Raw genomic sequence first — 19,927 nt, forward strand, 5'->3', positions numbered from 1 at the left:
ATACCCGCACCCCCTACAACTATCCCCTTCTCCTAACCATACCTCCTACACCTTCCCCATACCCACACCCCCTACAACTACCCCCTACCCTATCCCTTACAACCTACCCCCTTCCCCTAACCCTACCCCTTCCCCATACCCGCACCCCCTACCACTATCCCTACCCTATCCCTTACAACCTACCCACTTCCCCTAACCCTACCTCCTACCCCTTCCCCATCCCCGCACCCCCTACCACTACCCCCTACCCTACCCCTTACCACAACCCCTACCCTTACCCCCTTCCACTACCCCCTTTCTCCTACCCCCTTCCCCTCCCCCTCCTTCCCCTAGGTTAGGGGTAGGAAGGGGAAAGGGAAGGGGGAGGGGAAGGGGAGGAGGAGAAAGGGAGGGGAAGGGGGAGGGTTAGGGGAGGGGATGGGGAGGGGAAGGGGAGGGGGAAAGGGGAAGGGAAGGGCGGAGGGGAAGAGGGAGGTGAAGAGTGGAGGGCTGGGGTTAGGGCATAGGTGTGAGGGCAGGGGAAGGGGAAGATGAGCGGGAGGGGGTTGGGATGGAGGAGGGGTAGAGGAGAAGAGGGGAAGTGGGTGAAGGGACATGGAAGAGGCAGGGAATGGGGTTGGCAGGGCCAGAGGGATACGACGGGGAGGGGTTCAGGCCATCATGATGTTGTCCGTCCTCTGTTCAGCTGGGATGCGAGGTTCTTCTGGACTCGTGTCTCGTTTCTGAGATCGCTCCTTCTCCTGGGAAGAGAAATACGAGTGATAGAGATACTGTCTCTGAGGCCTGAACACATTGACTTTGGAGGGTCCCAACACTTCCCCCATCATCCCCCCTACCCCTGAACCCTCCCCTCCCTCACACCAGTACTCTCCATTTTTCTTGAATTCCTGTCCATATTAAAATCCTTTTCATGCCTTTTTTGGACAAGCCTCCGCTACTACCCCGACAATGCATTCCAGCCACCCACTACATTCTGTGTGAATAAAATGTACCCCTCACGTCTTGCCTAAATTTCCCTCAGCTCACCTTATTTAGACGTCCTCTGGTATTCTCGCCCTAGGAATGCACACAATATTCCAAGTGTGGTCTGACGAGAATTTTATACATCTGCAACGATACCTCTCGGTTTTTGAACTCAATCCCCTGACTCCTGAAGGCCAGCACACAATACACCATCTTAAACTCCCTCTCAATTTGCACAGCAACCTTGAGTGATATATGGAGCAGGATCTAAATATTTCTCTGTCCTGCACACTGTTCATAATCCTGCCATTAACCAAGTGCTCTGCCCACACATTCTTGTAATCCGCATTCAATGAAGATATTGGTCTATATGAAGCTACTTTTAATGGGGCTCCAACCTTCTTTGGAATAACTGTTATTCGTGCCCTTGAAAATTACTCTGGAAATAAACCTGGACCGGTTGCTTATTTAAGTACATCTGATTTACAGGATTGAACTCCATCTGTCACTTCTCTGCAAACTGGATGACCTATGACAATCTTCTACACTGTCTACAACATCTCTACCTCTGTGTGATCCCCTGACGTACCCACCCTTCCACTCCCATCATCATTCATAAAAATCACAAAGAGCAGGGGTCCCAGAGCAGATCCCTTTGGAGCGCCACTAGTCATTGTTCCATCTACTACTACCCTCTGTTTTCTGCAGACAAGCCAATTCTGAATCCACACAGCCAAGGCTCCATGGATCCCATGCCTCCGGACATTCTGAATGAGGCCACCGTGGGGACCTTGTCAAGCACCTTACTAAAATCCTCGTGCAGCACATACAGACCTTGACCTTCATCTATTTCCTTTGACACCTCCTCGAAAAACTCAATTTGACTCGTGAAGCAGGACCTGCTCCTCACAAAACTATCCATGAGTTTCCCCTGCATGTTTGGGCATTGCCCTCGGCCCCAGAATCTGCAGACTTCCTGGCGAGTCCCTCCCTTACCCCTTCCCAGAGCTTCCGCATCCATTAGAACATCAAGCATTGCTGCCCAGTACAGGCCCTTAGGCCCATAAAGGCTGTACTGACCTTTGTAAATGTTCTCCACAACCTTTACCTGTACCACACCCATAGGAACATAGGAAGTGGGAACAGGAATAGGACAAAAATGGCCTATCGAGCCTGCTCCGCCATTCAATACGATCATGGCTGATCTAATTTATGACCAAACTCGACCTACCCTGCCTTCTCGCCATATCCCCAAATTCTCTATCATGTAAAAATTCTGTTCCCTTACATCCACATGCTCGTCTCAGAGACTTTTATATGTACCTATTCTACCAACCGCTACCACTTTCTCCGGTGACGCATTCAAAGCTCTCACAACTCTCTGCATAAAAAAAATCTCCCCTCACCTGAAGCGGATGCTCTCTGAGATTTGCACCTGACACTTTAGGAAAGGTTTCTGGCTGTTCATTCCATCTAAGCCCCCCACAATCTTATTTAGAATAAGTTATTAAGCTGTGGAAGGGTCAAGTTGGGAGAGGGAGGAGGGGAGAGAGCTGGTGGGGGAGGGGTGAGAGCTGGTGGGGAGGGGACAAGGCCGTGTTGTGGAGAGGGATCAGGACCGCGTTGAGGTGGTGAACGGACAGACATGGGTGGATCTACCTGCCGAAATAAAGGAGCATTAAGAAGGCCATCTCGGGATCTACCAGCATCTTCTGGGGCTTGATGTTTCAATGGAAAACCCCCTGAGGATGGAAGTAGGCCATGCTCTGCTACAGCTGGTACATGAACATCTGGCAACACAACGATATAACATGACCCACTCTGCCTCCACACTGGCCGGGTCTATATCCTGAGGGTAAGGGGAGGTGGGTGAAGGGCCCCTCCCTGCCAATCAACATCCATCCTCATCATCCTCTCCACCCCTCTCCCCTCACTACCCTTTCTCTCCTCACCAATACCCATTGAGACCCTCATGCACCCTTCATCGATATCCAGTCCCCAGCGAGACTCAGCCAGTAAACTCCTTCATATCCTCCATCCCCACCATCCAAGCTTGCCCCAGTGGACAACTTGACCACCCAGACCCACAACCACCTTGATGTAGATCATGGGAATGGGCTGCTTGGCCTTGTTGAAGTGCTGGACCATGCAGTGAACCGTCTCGGGAACATAGTCCATACCCAGATTCAAATAAACCTGCTCTTCCTCTTGGACACAATACAAACATGTCAGCTGGATTTACCCTCCAAAACCCCGTGCCTCTCCCAACAGGAGTGCCAGCCCCTCCTGCTCTCTGTAGGCCTGATGCCCCCACTGCTCAACACAACATGGCATGAATCCAACGGCTCAGCGAGCAGAGCGTCAACAGGCCGTAGTGGACCCGTCCGCTGCCCCATCATTCGGCTTCTGGTGAGACTGCACAAAATGTGCAGCTCTGACCGCCCTCCCTCGTGAGGCAAGGATTCACCGGGGGAGAAAAACCATTGACGTTTCGAGATGAGAAATGTTTGCAGCCGGGTGTTGGCTGGGGTCGAACATGTGGAGGCTGAGTTGTTGGGACGATTCAGAGCAGGCGTTGATTTGGAAGCGCACCAAAAGGTGCCAAAAGTGAGTTTTGGGGGAAAGTACATTCGTGAAATGAATTGGGGAAACAGACTGGAGGGGCTGAGTGGCCGAATTTGGCGACCTTGTCTTGTGGTCTTGGCTGCTGCTGTCTGGAGTTGAAATGGCAAGAGGTCATGAGTTAATGGGTGAGGAGCAGGGCAGCCAACGTCAAAGAGTCAGCACTGGTCAGAGGGGCAGGATGGAGGCAACAGAGAGGCTGCAGCGAGACTGATCGATTGAAGGAATGGGGAAGGTAGCAGCAAATGATATGCATCAGAGTGAGGGTGGGGTGGGTGCAGGTGGATCTTACCTTGACTACAGAGGAGAAGTTGAGAAGAGGGACAATGATGGTGTGATCCAACTTTCGCACGATCTGCAGTTTGCGGTTCTATGGCGAGAGAAGAACATCAGCAAGGCTGGGCGATGGGTCGGGGCCCTGAGGGGCAACTTGTCCAAGTTGAGGGGGGAGGCGGGGAGGAGATTAGTCAAGAGGTCAGAGGTGGGGAACTCCAAGGGAGGCCGAAGTGGGGGACTTTTCGAGAGTCAATGGGGGGGCACTTTTCGTGTCGCTGGAGTGGGGACTCGTCAGGGGGTTCAATGAAGTATCATTTCAGTTTTTATGATTGTTTTCCCAGCTTCTACTAAACAATGAATTTGCAGAAAATCTTTGATATTTGCCAGGTGAGTGTGTGTGTGTGTGTGTGTGTGAGTGTGTGTGTGTGTGTGGGGTGGGGGGTTGTGTGTGGGGAGGGGGGCTGCTGTTGTGGGTTTGTGTGACTTTCTCTGTTTCCAAACCCCATGGCTGCTTTGGTCTCTGTCAGATGCTCCTCTTTCCACCCACCCTTCAAAAATGTGTTTGGGGTGTTTGTCAATTGTGTGTAATTGTGTGAAACGGGCTCATGTGTCGCAAGGGCCTGTGAACGTGCTGTAGGCCCTAAATTTAAATATCAGGGTTTTTCATTTCCACACAACTGCTCCTCCCCCTCACCTTGAATCTCTTGTCTTGCAAGATCTTCTTGATGGCAATCATCTCTCCGGAGTCCACCAGCCTTGCCTGGTACACCACACCGAAAGATCCATTGTCGATGATTTTAACATCTGTGCAGGACACCACCTTGGGGACGTTGGGTCCATGACACGGTGTGGCCACCTCTGTTGTGACCTTATTGCCATGTCCTCTGGGGCAGAAGCAGCAGCATTTACACACCCAGAGGGTACACAACAGGTCATTTATCCCAACCCAGACTTGCTGTCCAAGTTAGTCCCTACCCCTCCCTCTAACTCCCTTCCAAGGGTCACCTAAATGTCAGAATTGATCCTCTGGTGGTTCGTTCCAGCTCCTCTCAGTAGAAATATTGCCACCCCAGGTCCTTCTATGATCACTCTCCTCAGACTGAGGCCAGTTCTGCAGCCGTTCACTTTGTCTACAACCCTCCCTCCATGAGAGGATCGGGTCATCCTTGACCTTCAGCACGTCCAGGGGAGATGAACCACTCTGAACCCTACCATGGGTTTAGCAGAAGCCCTCCACATTCCCAGAAGCTCAGCAACACCATGATCTTCCATGATGCAAGCGAGACCTCGTCGCCTGAGGGAGCAGGTGGTGCGGAGAGAGCCCCACTCTTCACCGCTCAACTCTGTTGGGTCCGCCGCAGCAGAAACACTTTCTAGCACCTTGATCCAGGTCCACTGGGGGAAAGAATCCTATCCCGGTTGGGGGTGTGTGGGGGTGTATGCAAGGGTGGAAGGGATCTTGTAACCACGGGGGGGGGTGGCGGGTGGAGGAGCGGTCGTGTCTCTCAGTGGACAGATCCCATTCCAGGTGGAGGGGGAGCTCTGTCCCATTTCTGTTGAAAGGTCTACTTTCCATCCCCCTCGCAACTTCTCTTCTCCCTCAGACACCTCACACTCTCCCCTGCCCCGATTCCTCTACCACACTCTCATCCACCACCCATCACCACCCCCATGGTTTCCCCAGTGCCTTCCGTCCCCTCGCACCCCATCCCCCCAGCTCAACCCTATGTCCCCTACCTCTGATCCAATCTCCCTTGACATTAGCCTGTGGTGCTACCCCGTTCCTTTGTTCTCCCCTCCTGTCCTACAGACCCCATCCCTGTATCCCCTCACATGCCATTGTTCTCCCCTCCCCAGTCCCCTCCAGCTGCCTCATAAAGTGCCCTGCACTCAGGATGGGGAGAGGGGATTAAATGTAGCCTCCATTCTCTCCGCCCACACTGGGTAAAGGATCGTGCCAGAGGAGTCTCTGTCCCAGTAGGGGAGCATGTAACAGGCTCTTTATCTCACCCATGGGTGCAGGGTGCTTTCAAACACAACCCTGTTGATCAGAGGGTCCCTGGGATGAGACAGTGTTCTACTCCGACATGCGGGCCAGAATCCCCTTCCAGGAGATGCATCTTTCTCGTGTTGCTGTGCCATGGCACGACTCAGCTATGGCTGCCCCATGCAGTGACATCATCACCCCCTCTGTGTCATCATCTCCCCCCTCTGTGACACCTCCCCTCTCTGTGACACCCCTAGTGTAATGGGCAGGGACATCCAACCATTTAAATCCTCCTCAATTTCCCCAAGCAAGGGGAGAATAATTCAGCTGGTCTAAATTACTCGTTGTTATCTATTCTAACTCCTAGATATTTGATCCCATTTTGCCGCCACATTTGTTGACTATTTTCTTGACATTGGCTCTAATCCCCCTTCCTAAGTGACATGATTTTGCACATATCCCAAAAGAACTTATACCCAGAGATCTCCCCATAGACCTCCAGCGTGGAGCACAACTTGGGCAATGAGTGTGTTGGGTCTGTCAGATATATCAGAACAACTTCTGCAAATAAATTGATTTCATGCTCTTCCTGGCCTGTTCTGAAACCTTTAATGCCTGAATCCTGGCAAATGGCCTCGGCTAATCGCTCCATGGCCAGTACAAACTCACTCACTGGGAGTGTGGGGGAGGAGTCAGACATTGATCGGCATGCCTGTTGGCTACCTCTGTCCCTCTCATCTCGACATTAGTGGCTCAGGTTGGGGGAGTCTGTGCTGGCTCCTGCAGTGCACAGCAGCGCTGCTGGACCACCTTTATCTCCTTATTTTCCTGGGCCCTCTCCAAATCTTTCCTTTCTATGTCCTCACATTTCATTCTCAGGAGAAACACTGGCAGCCAAAAGGCACCCTCTGATTCCCCTTAGATTTTGGGAACCCCGACTTCTTGAACTGGGACCACACGTGGTGACCTATTTTCTCAAGATGTGGATCCAGGAGCTTGGACCAGTCTACCAGTTTGCCGTGGTCCGCCAGCATGCTTGCCAAGCTCCCCAACCCTGCACTCTCGTCAGTCCACCCGCAGATCTTGTTCTCCCTGCCTGCACTCGATTTCCTGCCCCAATTCCAAAGCATCTCCACTGCAGCTGTGTTCAGTCGGAACTCGAAGGACCCTGCTCACTGCACCAATTATTATGTGTGTTAAACTGATTCGAGGGTTCCCAAGGGTGGCGAATTTGAACACAGTTGTCTTTTATTGACACATGTAGTGAAGTCGCATGAGGAGTAAAAGACACACACAGACATAAACTCGCTGGATTAATCGATACACTTGCAACCACTCGTGGATAGAAGACTTGACAATCAACTTGTCACATATGATACCTTGAACAGGTCATTCATTCACTCATTGATCTTGGATGCCTGTGGGTGCTAGGGGATATGCAGGTGGCCCCAAATACTTGGCATCACCACCCATTGCTGGTCGGACGTTATCCGATAGGGTATTCCACATATGGAGCACGCTAAAATGGTGCTTGGTCGGCCCACTGGCAGGACATCCGAGTATGTGCTGACCATCGTGAGAACATATCACTTTTTATTTTGGCAGGGGAGAGGCCTGATATGGTCAATTTATCAGACTTGGCCAGCTCCCGAACCCCAGCGAATGCGGCCCTTGGTTTTAATTGCTGACAAATAGGGCATTTGGCCATCACAGTTCTTGCAACATCATGAGACCCCCAAATCCTCTGTCCATCATAGTGCCCCCATATGCCCACATTTATGATGCACCAATGCTGCCAAGGCTCCGGGGTCTTTCTGCTTGGGGAAAATAGTGGCAGAGCATATTTGAGCAGCTCAGTCCACAGTGGCATTGCGTCAGCTTCAGCGGTTTTCCTGGAGGTGTGTCCATCCACATGGTGGACCCTGACTATTCTTTTGTTGTTCCACCTCTCAGAAGATCTGCCAGTGCTGTTGTCCTCAGAGCAGGCAGCCATGGATCTGCCTCCCTGTCTCCTGACGCCGACCCATCCACACTGACGTGCTGTTTGGCACAGCCCAGAAATCCTGTGGCACTAATCGGAAAAGAGGCTCCTGGGCCCGCCTGGTTGTCCCTTTTCGGATCAGTGCCACAGCTGCCAGCTTGGACAGTTGGCTCTCCCCTCCACCTCACCCTCTTGTGTCAGTACTTTATCTGTGATGGGCTGGAGCGCTCCCACTTTACACCGTTGTTTTTCGCACCTCCACCAGCCGGAGCCGTCAGTAAACCAAGCTTTTTCCCTGCTGTCCAGCATCGAGGGTGTTGAACGGTTTGCCCCAGGCCATGGTGCCAAGCTCTTCTCGGGGTCATTTAGGTGGGAGGCTGTCACTTTCGGGCAGGACATGATTTGTTCTTGCAAGTGGCTCAGCCCTTCGATCCCGGCCTCTGTGCGGTCTGCCATGTACCACTTCTTCGGTCCGCTGTGAGTGGCATCCGCAGATTTAACCCATCACATGTTGGGGAGGTGTGGCTGGAGTGTGACTGTCTCTGCTGCCATCTGGTTCTCTGTGGTGAGCAGGCAAGCATCTGACACTCAGATGGGGAGTCGCGGGAGGTAGCTTCCAGGAGGGAATTGAACCAGAAGCTGTGTGGGACTCGGCGACCTTGCCTCTTTTGCTCGAGGCTCCACTAGACCATTGTGTTCATTGCAGAGACAAGTCATTCAAAGGGTCTTCCAGTTTTGAGGGGTTGGGGGGTGCTTGTGGTCAGTGGCAGTGGTGTTCAACAGCGTGTTTTGCCATTTAAGAAGCCATTTGTTGTTCAGGTCATCAATGAAGCGGAGAGTTTTTTTTTCTGGGCAACATTGTACAGTAGATGGAGGGGCAGGGTGAAATGGGGAATATGTTGGCACCAGTAACCCAAAAGACCCACAAACCTTTGTGCCTCAACTTGTTGGTGGGCACCGCAATGAGGATTTTGCTTTGAGCAACCATTGATATTTCTCTGCTGCCTGGATTCTCAGGAAAAGGACTGTTGGACTAGGACCCTGGACCTTTTCCAGGTGGTGCCTCCCTGGTGCCAGTGTCTGGGGTGTTGCTGCTGGTGTCCAAGACATCCTAAAGTGGGCCAGAGGTTGCGGTACATGGAGATACCAATGACATAGGGAGGAAGAGGGAAGAGTTCCTGAAAAGTGGGTCCAGGGCGTTTGGTGAGAGCTGAAAAGAAATAGCATGAAGGGAGTCATGTTAGGATGACTGTCTGGGCCATGCGACAGTGAGAGCAGGAACAGAATGAGGTGGAGGATAAAGGCGTGGCCTGAAGGTGCGGGTAAAGAGCTCCTTGAGGGCATCCTATTTGCCTTGCTCGGGAGGCTGATGTCGGAAGTCGATGAGCCTTGCTGCCATGTCCTGATGAGCAAGAACATCATGGAGGAGTAATGGATGTCATCAGCGGTGATCTCTTGGAGGTGGAACTGGTCCTTGGCCTGTTTGAACCCCACGTGTGGCTGCAACATCCAGAACGTTGACAGCTTCAACCAAACCATCTGAAGAGCCACCTGGACCGTGATCTTCACATCCAATTGAAGGGCTGGGTCCTGCTGAGGTCACCACTGTAGCAGGCGCGCTCCCGCGAAGTCTGGAAAGAATGACATGCACCTAAGAAGTGGAAGTGGAAGATAAGTTGCTTGAACAGGCAGCTCCAGCCTCCGGTTGGAAGGCGATCCTCCCGTTGCTCATTGATTCCCACGATGTGGGTCATCCCCTGGGATGAAGGGCATTGGCCCCAACGGGGTCTGCGCTGTCAGCGTGTTTGTCGGCTCTCTAGTGTAGTGACTCGTGTCTCGGTTAACAGGCCACTCCAACTCGATATGTCAGAAGAATATGGAGCCCATATTTACCAAGGGTGGGTGTGGATATTTACATGAAACCCTGACACTCCCTTTCACCTGAAGGCCTCCGTTTATTCAATGAAACTTTAAATTAACAGACACTTCTGTTGAGGCGAGAAGGGGAGAGGTTAGGATATTGGGGATGAAGGTGGGAGGTGGTTTCTTTATTCTTTCTTTTATAGATGCCACACATTAGATGAGCATTATTATTAATTGTGTGAATTTGTTGTGGTTTTAAGTATATAAATATTTTTTTAAAATTATCGGCAGGACCACAAGTGGCAGATAGGATCATGGGGACTCTCACCCCCCAACCCACCCACCCCAAATATCAATGGTATAAACCGGGTTCATTGTCAACATCGTCGAGGATCCCTTCCACCTGCCCACAGCATTTGGCAGCTCTTCTCGTCAGGAAAGAGGTCGAGGAATATCGGAGCCAGTAGCACCAGGCCCAGAAACAGATTCTTCCTGCGAGCAGTGAGAATGGAGAATGATGGATGACCGGCTCAGACAAAGACTCCAAGACTCTGCTATTGATTCAACAGAATTTATTTCTTTTTTGGGAGGGACTGCACGTGTATCATTTGTCTCTCTGTGCGTAGGTCCGGTTGTGTGTTTGCAGAGGTTTCCACCATGAACACAGTTTCCTCGGGTTAAATTTGAACGGGTATAGAGGAGCTTTCCTGGATTGGAGAATGTATCTCATGAAACAAAGTTGACTGAGTTCGGGCTTTTCTCTTTTTCACCCCAAAATTAACTTTATTCTAAAATTATTGACCAAGAGGATAACTGTTCCATGTCTTTTCTCATCCTCGTGTTGCATGCCTATATTCCCTTCACTGCTCATGTTCTCTCTTTAGCATCATTACACCACTTTGACAACTTGTGGTTACTCCCTGCACTCTGTGGTTGAAGGGGTTCCCCTTAGTCTCCGCCCCTCAAGATCCGGAGGATTAGAGTCCTTACCCACAGCGCCCTCACGTTGGCTGCGCCAAGCCTCAGTGCATCTCTCAGCAACCTGGAATAGGCCGGTGGGCAGCGTTCCCTCTCCCACATCTCCATGTGCTAAAAGACCAGCAGGTTAACGTCGAACAGTTATGCCCTTCGGACCTCGATGTTGTGCTTACCTATCAATTCCAAGCAAAATAAAAACTAGACCCTTCCTCCTTCATAACCCTCCATTCTTGCAATGGAGGGAGTGCAGAGGGGATTCACCAGGCTGATACCTGGAATGGCAGGAATGACTTATGAGGAAAGATTGCGCAAATTGGGATTGTTCTCACTGGAGTTTAGAAGATTGAGAGGGAATCTCATAGAGACATATAAAATTCTGGCAGGGCTGGACAGAATGGATGGAGATGGGATGTTTCCAATGGTGGGAAAATCCAGAACCCAGGGCCATGGTTTGAGGATAATAAGCAAACCATTTAGGACCGAGATGAGGAGGAATTTCTTTACCCAGAGGGTGGTGAATCTGTGGAATTCATTGCCACAGAGGGCAGAAGAGGCAGGTTCATTAAATATATTTAAGAGGGAATTAGATCTATTTCTTCACTGTCTACAACATCTCTACCTCTGTGTCATCCCCTGACGTACCCACCCTTCCACTCCCATCATCATTCATAAAAATCACAAAGAGCAGGGGTCCCAGAGCAGATCCCTTTGGAGAGCCACTAGTCATTGTTCCATCTACTACTAACATCTGTTTACTGCAGATAAGCGAATTCTGAATCCACACAGCCAAGGCTCCATGGATCCCATGCCTCCCGACGTTCTGAATGAGGCTACCGTGACGACCTTGTCAAGCACCTTACTAAAATCCACGTGCAGCACATACAGACCTTTACCTTCATCTATTTCCTTTGACACCTCCTCGAAATACTCAATTTGACTCGTGATGCAGGACCTGCTCCTCACAAAACTATCCATGAGTTTCCCCAGCATGTTTGTGCATTGCCCTCGGCCCCAGCATCTGCAGACTTCCTGGCCAGTCCCTCCCTTACCCCTTCCCAGAGCTTCCGCATCCATTACAACATTAAGCATTGCTGCCCAGTACTGCCCAGTACAGACCTTTGTAAACGTTCTCCACAACCAACTAACCCTTACCCGTACCACACCCATAACTATGGGTAGATTCAATATCCAATTAACTTCTTTGTGAAGTAATGCATCAGAAATTTGATGTTGATTCCCATTTTGAATAACTTTTCATAATTCTTGCTCAGCTCCTTTAAAGATAGATCCATTATCAGAACATAATTCTTTTACTTGACCATGTCTAGGAATAAAACGCCCAAGAACATTAATAAAAGAGTCTGTATCAAGCAATGACGCTGCTTCAATATGAATTGCTCTCATAGTCAAACAAGTGAAAATAACTCCATATCGTTTTTCAACACTTCGTCCTCACTTTACTTGCAAAGGACCAAAATAATCAACTTCCACGGATGTAAATGGGAATTCATCAGGTGAAACTCTGTCCTGTGGTAAATCTGCCATTTGTTGTTGTCCAGGTTTTCATTCTCTCTGTTAATCACAAAGAGATGAAACCTCATGATTTCATTATTAATATATTTAAGCACTGATGTTCTATCAGTCCAAAACACAGGATCTGCTAACTCCATCTGGAATTCTCTTCTTAACATAGCGTCCATTTTGCTCACCATAGTAGCATCAGTCAATTCCATTCAAGGTCTGGTGACTGACTTTAATGGAGCCACTCTGGCTTTTCCCATTACAAATCCACCATCTACTCGCACTTGGTTATTTCACAGGACTCAGTAACTGACAGGATCAAAACCACCTTCACTTACATCAGAAAAATGGTGTAACTGAGCAAATGTGGCCACTCCAAAGTCTGTTGACGTCAAAACTTCCAAGTATTTGAAGACGCTCAATCTAATTTTTCCAATCTTGTACGATGGATTCTGGATTAGTTTCATCCCATCCAAATTTTCTTCTGCACAAAACTGGTATTTGGCCGGGCTGATCATTAGGCTGAATTCAGCCAGTCGGGAGAAGAGGGTGTGCAGGTGAGACTTGTGTTGTGCCCAGTCTCTGCTGGCGACAAGAATGTCATCCAGATAAATGAACACAAAATTCAAATCCCTGCGCACCGTATCCATGAGCTGCATTATGTCTGGGCGGTGTTCTTGAGCCTGAAAGGCATGCATAAAAATTCGAACAAACCGAAGGGTGTGATGATGGCCGTTTTGGGGATGTCCTCGGGGTGCAATGGGATTTGATGATACACGCACACCAGATTGACCTTGGAGAATACTCTCATATCATGCAGATTGGCCATAAAGTCCTGAATGTGAGGGATGGGGTAACGGTCAGATACTGTCATATCATTAAGCCGTCGATAATCTCCGCAGGGGTGCCAGCCATCGGAGGCTTTTGGGACCAGGTGGAGCGGTGAGCCCCAGGGCTGTCAGAGCGACGAATGATCCCCAGTTCCTGCAGATGCGAGAACTCCTCTTTCGTTATCTGGAGCTTATCTGGCGGGTTTAACAGTAATGTACGATAAATTGTATCAGACACTATGACCCCAGGTTCACAGTTGGGAGAATATTTAACGGAGATGTACAATCGACGACCTTGGCAGATACTGAGACACTGTGTTCACAGTACTGAGAAGGTTTAACAGAGAAGTATGGTAGAATAAAGCAGAATCTGTGACTCCAGGTTTACAGTAGTAAGAAGGTTTTAAAATGATGTATAATAAACTGAGGCAGATACTGTGAAATCTTGTTCACTGTGGGTGGAGGTTAATGGTGATGTACAGGAGACTACGTAGATACATTGATACTGGGCTCAGAGTGGGGAAAAAAAGCTTTATTGGTGTTGTATGGGAAACTGAGGCAGTTAATGTGACACCGGGTTCATAGTGGGGAAAATGTTGAACAGAGTTGTACGATAACCTTTGGCAAATAAAGTGACACCGGCTTCATATTGGGGAGAATTTTTAATGATGATGTACACTAAACTGTGGCAGATACAGTACCACCAGGCTCACATTGAGGAGAAGGTTTACTGGTGATGTGCGGTAGAGTGGCAGGCTCTGTAACACCGAGTTCACAGTAGTGAGAAGGTATAATAGTGATGTACGATAAACTGTGGCAGATACAGTAAAACCGGTCTCCCAATGGGGAGAAGGTTTAATGATGATGTGTGGTAAACTTAGGCTGATACTTTAACACGAAGTTAACAGGGGGAGAAGGTTTAATGTTGATGAACGGTAGATTGAGGCAGAAACTGAGAGACAGCATTCACAGTAATGTGAAGGTTTAACAGTGATTTACTATAAACTGTGTCAGATACTGTGACAAGATGGTGCAGAGGGTAGACGTGTGGTTCCACCCTTCCCCAGTTAGACTATTAAATGCTCGATTTTAAAAGTTGTAAAAGTGATTAAAAATACTGTTTATAGACTTTGGAATTGTGGAGGATCAAAATAGCTACAAATGTGAAAAAATCGAAAACTCAGTTCCAGAAGAAATTACCTTACAAAAGTGTTGAAGAATTATGGCCGAGTTCAACTTGAAGCAACGGAGTCGTTGACTGGCGTCTCCAAGCCTCAGAGGATTCCTGCCCGGCGAAGTATTTCGTCGGCACCACTGGCGCTATCGCAAGATGGCACCAGCTCAGCGATGAGTTCAGCGGTTTTGACTCGTGCACTCATGAACACAGGCGTGAGGGCGGGCCAGCTGAGCGAGGACAGGCACATAAGCGTGCAGCATTGCCTGGTGGTCAGGAGAGGTACAGTGTAGCATCAGAAGACGCAATGCGTAGTCGGTGGCCCTACTGGGCATGCACAGTGTGTCGAGGGTCCACAAACCTTTGGAGAAGGTGTGGGCTGTGGGGGAGCCTGATCGACGGTGAACTGACGAGGTCGGCACACTGTTGTCGGGTGTCCAGACCCACAGCAGCACCGGAAGAGGCCCTATTGCTATGGAGGAAGAAGATGCTCAATTTCATTAGAATTTCAAGAACTGGGGACTGCGGCAAAAGAAGGTCAGACTCAAATGGAGGAGATGGATCCTGGACTGGATTCTGTGTTTCCAATTCGGGAAGGGATTGCTCAGCTCATGGAAGATATGGCAAATATATCAATGCAGATGACTCATCAGATGACTCAAGGATTTTCAGAAATGAAAACTAAAATGAACACTGTGTGTGAAGAAATAACTTTTATGAAGCAAAATATTAATGTAGTTAAGAGTGATGTTACGAGATGGACACGATCAGTGGATACTGTGCAAGATCATTTTAAAAAGATTGAGGAGGCTTTCTTGAATGCAAGAGTCAAATGGAGCATAATAGAGAAAAAATGGAAATAGTGGAAGATCCTTTTGTAGATTGGGGGATTCAGAAGAAGGAATTATTGAAGAAGTTTGGCTCATTAGAAAACCAATGTCGTAGAAATAATGTTAAGATAGTAGGTCTTCCGGAAGATATGCAAGGTTCGGATCCGATGTAGGTTTTGAAGAAATGGATCCCAGAAGTGTAGGGCAGGTAATTTATTCCAGATGGACTGGAATTAGATCGAGCAAACAGAGCGTTAAGGAAGAAACCGTTTCCAGGTGAATTACCACGAGCAGTTTTGATTCGCTCTTTTAAATATCAAGACAGAGAGATGATCCTCCGATTGGTGGTGCAGAAAACACGGCAAAATCAGGATCCACTGATGGTTCAAAATAATAGGGTTTTTTTTAATGCAGATCTGAGTCAAGAAATTATCAGAAGAGACCGAGAATTTAATTCAGCCTAAGAAGTATTGTGGCGAAAGGGATATAAATTTGCTTTTCATTATGCGGCAGTATTGAAAGATTTTTATGGGAATTTTCAATCTCAGTTTTTTGAGAATGACCACGATGCTTTAATATTTGCTAATTCATTGCCAGATGTATGAGGAAGTGGGCGATCGTCACCATTGTCACCAAAGGGAAAGGTCAATGGGAATGGAAATGGGAAGATTGGAAAATATGGAAAGAATGGGAAAAAAGTTGAATTGACACAAAGTCTTCTCGATATTGAAGATCCGGAACAATCAGTGGGACTGGAATCACTGGGTTGAATGTTTTTGTTTCAGTACTTTGTGAAAGTCTGACTGGGGGTGGGTGACACTGAGTCCTTTAGTCACCTGCCACTTGTGGACTTTACCACACCCAAATTTTTAGGGGGCTACTACTTTTGAGTAGCTTGTTTTGGGATTGATTTTTCTCTCTTTTTTTGGAATTTTTTAAATAGGTGGGGATTCGAATACTGTGAGACTTAGAAGGGGTGCATTATTTTATAGTAGGATTTACATTTGTGTGGTTTAACAGTTATATACTATGAACTGTTGTGATAGTACAGATCTATCACCAATGTACATAGTGTATATAGTTACTGTATCTAGACTGTGCTTACAGCGATTGGCTGAGAGCTAAGCCACACCTATTGTTTGGGCCTCAAAGGGTTGTGTCCCTAGCCAGGTCGGATCATTCCGGACTGGTCGGCCACCTGTGAAGAGCTCCGGTCTTTTGCTAATAAAAGCCTTGGTTTGGATCAACAAGTCTTTGGTTCTTTCGACGAGCTCTACAACTGTGTCAGATACTGTGACACCAGGTTCACAGGGGGAGAAAGTTTAACAGTGATTTACGGTGTGTTGAGGTAGATAATTTGACACCAGGAGTAAAGTGGGGATCAGGTTTAATGGTGATGTACTGTAGACTGAAGCAGATGCTGTGACACCAGGCTCATTGTATTGTTCATTTATCTTAATTACAACATCTAATTTATATGCTCCATTTTTTTGTGGCAACTTCCAAACATTAGATAAACTTCTATTCTAATCAGATTTTGTTCATTTAAATAGGATACCACTAAAAGCCCAAATCGTTTGATCTCTTAAGTATTGCTGCTCAAATTAATTTCTTTACCTGGGTTTGGGTTCAACGGCACTTCAGTTTGCTTCATAAATTTTTCAGCCCCTCGTTTTGTGCTTTCTGCTTTGCTCAGCCGATTCGCCAAATGGGCATCCAACTCTGTCTTCTCAGCTTGACCCAACATCTCCTCTGTAAACTTAAGCAAACCAAGAAGACTAACGTTAAAATTTTCACCTTGGCATTTTCAAAAACAAAAATGACGCTGTGACTTGCAGTTTCACATCATCATCCCACTTGCTAAACTTGCAAGCAACTGCACCGCATCCTACAGCTGGAAAATTGCAAGAGAACTGTTTGGTTAAAGCAAAGATTCCACCCAGTCACCCCATTAAAGGCCTCCAAGTTAACAACAGATAGCAACCTGAAAGTTAAATACAAAGATCTGTATCAGGAAGATTAACGGGCTTAAAAAAAAAATTCCACTATTGAAAGAAAACTCCTCAGGGAACATCAGGCTCTTGTTGAACAATTCCTGTTGTATTCCTCAAAATAGTTTGAATCTTGATTTCAAGCAGAGTCATTTGGTGAGATTGTTGGTCCAGCACAAACCCTGCCGACACACTCTCTTAAATATCTGCAAAGTCGTGGCTCAGCTCTGCTCCATGCTTAAGCTATCAAGCTTTTCTGAAGAGAAAACGGACTTCAGATGCTGGTACGTTGAGTCACAAAAACACTAATGCTTGCCTGAACAACACACCTCTATCTGAAAACCAACAAGAACCTTCCCGAGTGGTAAATATCAACAAGACTTAATATCATGTAACTGTTGTGTTTGTGTCGTTGGAGAATTGCCTTTCCATTCAATCAGAATTTGAGTTTTGGGTGCTGTATTTGAGAAAAGATGTGCTGGTGTTGGAGAAGGTCAGAGATCATTTACTGGAATGATATCAGGAATGAAAGGGTTAGTGTATGAGGAACAATTGTCGACTCTTTGACTGTACTAGTTGGAGTACAGAAGGATAAGGGGGACCTCAGAGGCATTTCAAATGCTAGATGGACTGGGCAGAGTACATATGGCAAAGATTATTTCCGATGGTAGGAGATTCTAGGACAGGAGAGCATAATTTCAGGATAAAAGGGTGTCAATTTAAAACAAATGTGGAACAAATTGATTGTGTCAGTGGGTCATGAAACCCACGTGACGTCATTGGGTGTATTTAAGGCAGAGATTGACAAGGAATCAAGGGTTATTGGGAGAAAGTTGAGGAGTGGGGGTGAGTGGAAGAATGGTGGAACAGACTCGACGGGTCTACTTCTGCTCCTATATCTTGTGATCTATATCCTGCTGGAGACCTAGTCAACCCTCCTCTTGTATTCCATTCTTAGAAAACATTCTGCATCGTGGTTTTATGTCACGTGAACCCATTTCCGATTGAATCCCATGTTACAAGTAACCCAATGCAAATTCTGCATTGAGAGGACTGCAGCTTCCTCATTTTAAAAATTGTTATGGAGCAGCTCAAATGAGATTTCTTGCTTCTTTTTTTGAAAGGGTTAAAATAGAATCAAATAAAATAGGAGAGGGAAAAGCAAAAGAATTTATGTACAAGTGGGAATCAAAATTAATGGTTGGTGATAAAGATACACAATTGTTGAAACATTTGATTAATATATGGAATAAAATAAATGATGAAATTGGTGTAAGTGGATGTACATCACCCAGAATGGCTTTGATTCAAAATCCTCGTATCTTTTTTAAAGGATCATCAATTTCTGGATAGCTGGTTTCATAAGGGGATTATAAATGTTGAAGATTGTTATGAAAGGGGTCAATTAATGTCATTTGAGCAATTGAGAAATAAATATCGTATAACTCATCACAATCTTTTTGCTATTTCCAACTTAGAGCATATTTGAAGGATAAGTTAGGACCAACTATGTTGTACTGAAATAGAAATTCCTTATAAGAGGAATTGTTAAAAACAATTATTTGATGATGTCCTCTTTATTACAAGTAGGAACTTTAAAATGAGGAGTTCATAAGTTGAGACAAAGGTGGAAAATGGATCTGAATATTGTAATTGATTGGCAAATATGGGCAGATCCATATAAGGATCTCAATGTAATATACAAATTAGTTCAGAATAATTGTTTTGACATCAGTCATGTAGCAGATGTCAGAAAGGATTTTATCTGAAAGCTGCCCCTGGAGTCAGGTGACTCAGGCTGTTGGATTTGAAAAGCTCTACAGGAAGATGATTTGGCAATAGAGATCATGTGATCCAGGGGAGATGTATTAATTCACTTCAACTCAGCAGTCTGGAACTATTGACCAGAGTTCCACACTGCAGCAGTGAGGAAGGAATTCACAACTAGTTTTTCTTCTACAGTTACTTCTTACACCAGTGAAATTGAATAGAATAAAATCAGAATTATCAGATCAATGTTTTAGGTGTGTTGAAGATGTTGCAACTTTCTTGCATTCAACTTATCTCTGTCCTAATGCAAGATATTTTTCAGGAGAATGACAATATTAATGGAACAAGTTATAGGATATGTTTTTCTGCAGAATCTGACCTTAATTTTATTAGGAAATATTGAAGGAACAAGGCCCAAATTAAATCTATTAATATATCAACTGAAATTTGTTAAATTAACGTTAGCGGTGATGAGGACATGTATTGCATTTACTTGGAAATCAGATATATATAGATTTTTTTTTTAGGGATGCCAAGATGACATGCAAATATTCAAAGTTGTATTCCTTTGGATAGAATTATATATAGCTTGAGAAATATATACTCTATGCTTTTGCAAATTTTGCAACTGAATATTCACACATTAGGCTTCAATTTGTAATAATGCCCTTTCCATCCCTCTAGACATGTGAGATTCTCCTCTAAGTTCAAAATCTTTTATTTAGATTTGTTAGATTTCCTCACCACTGCGAACTCTGTGGAAGTGGAGGACTAGTGCAGGGCACCATAAAACAGAAAGACCACACCCCACCAACATCTCAGAAGCAGAGGATTCAATCCATGGGTCAGTGACCAAGGAAGCAGACCAGTGAGGGGTTCTGCAACTGAAAGACCCACATAGGTGGCAGGCTGTTGGTGACTTGAGGAGAGGAACCCACGCAGGCTGTGGGTTTCTGGATAAAGCAGTCAAGGAACTCACACCAGGCTGTGGATTGCTAGAGACTGGGTCAAAACTGTCTAAAAGGGTGTCAGGTATCAGACCTTGGATACGAGTGAGTGCTAAATGGTTCCTAATTATGTCAGAGGTTAAAAACTGGAGCTCACCTTGCCAATGACTTGGATGGTCTGTGAGCATTGAAAG

The 19,927-nt window shown here is 46.8% G+C and overlaps 1 long non-coding RNA gene across 1 annotated transcript; it reads right to left on the reverse strand.

The window, feature by feature from the left end:
- Window positions 1-233: 233 nt before the first annotated feature.
- Window positions 234-6,001, reverse strand: LOC138745315 (uncharacterized). The gene is made up of 4 exons (XR_011346162.1): window positions 5,872-6,001; window positions 4,556-4,745; window positions 3,878-3,955; window positions 234-740 (listed from the first exon to the last, which is right to left on the reverse strand). It is a non-coding gene; the product is annotated as an uncharacterized lncRNA (long non-coding RNA).
- Between the last annotated feature and the right edge of the window lie 13,926 nt (window positions 6,002-19,927).

The sequence above is a fragment of the Narcine bancroftii genome, chromosome 11 (assembly GCF_036971445.1).
Source record: "Narcine bancroftii isolate sNarBan1 chromosome 11, sNarBan1.hap1, whole genome shotgun sequence".
Classification (NCBI taxonomy): Eukaryota; Metazoa; Chordata; class Chondrichthyes; order Torpediniformes; family Narcinidae; genus Narcine; species Narcine bancroftii.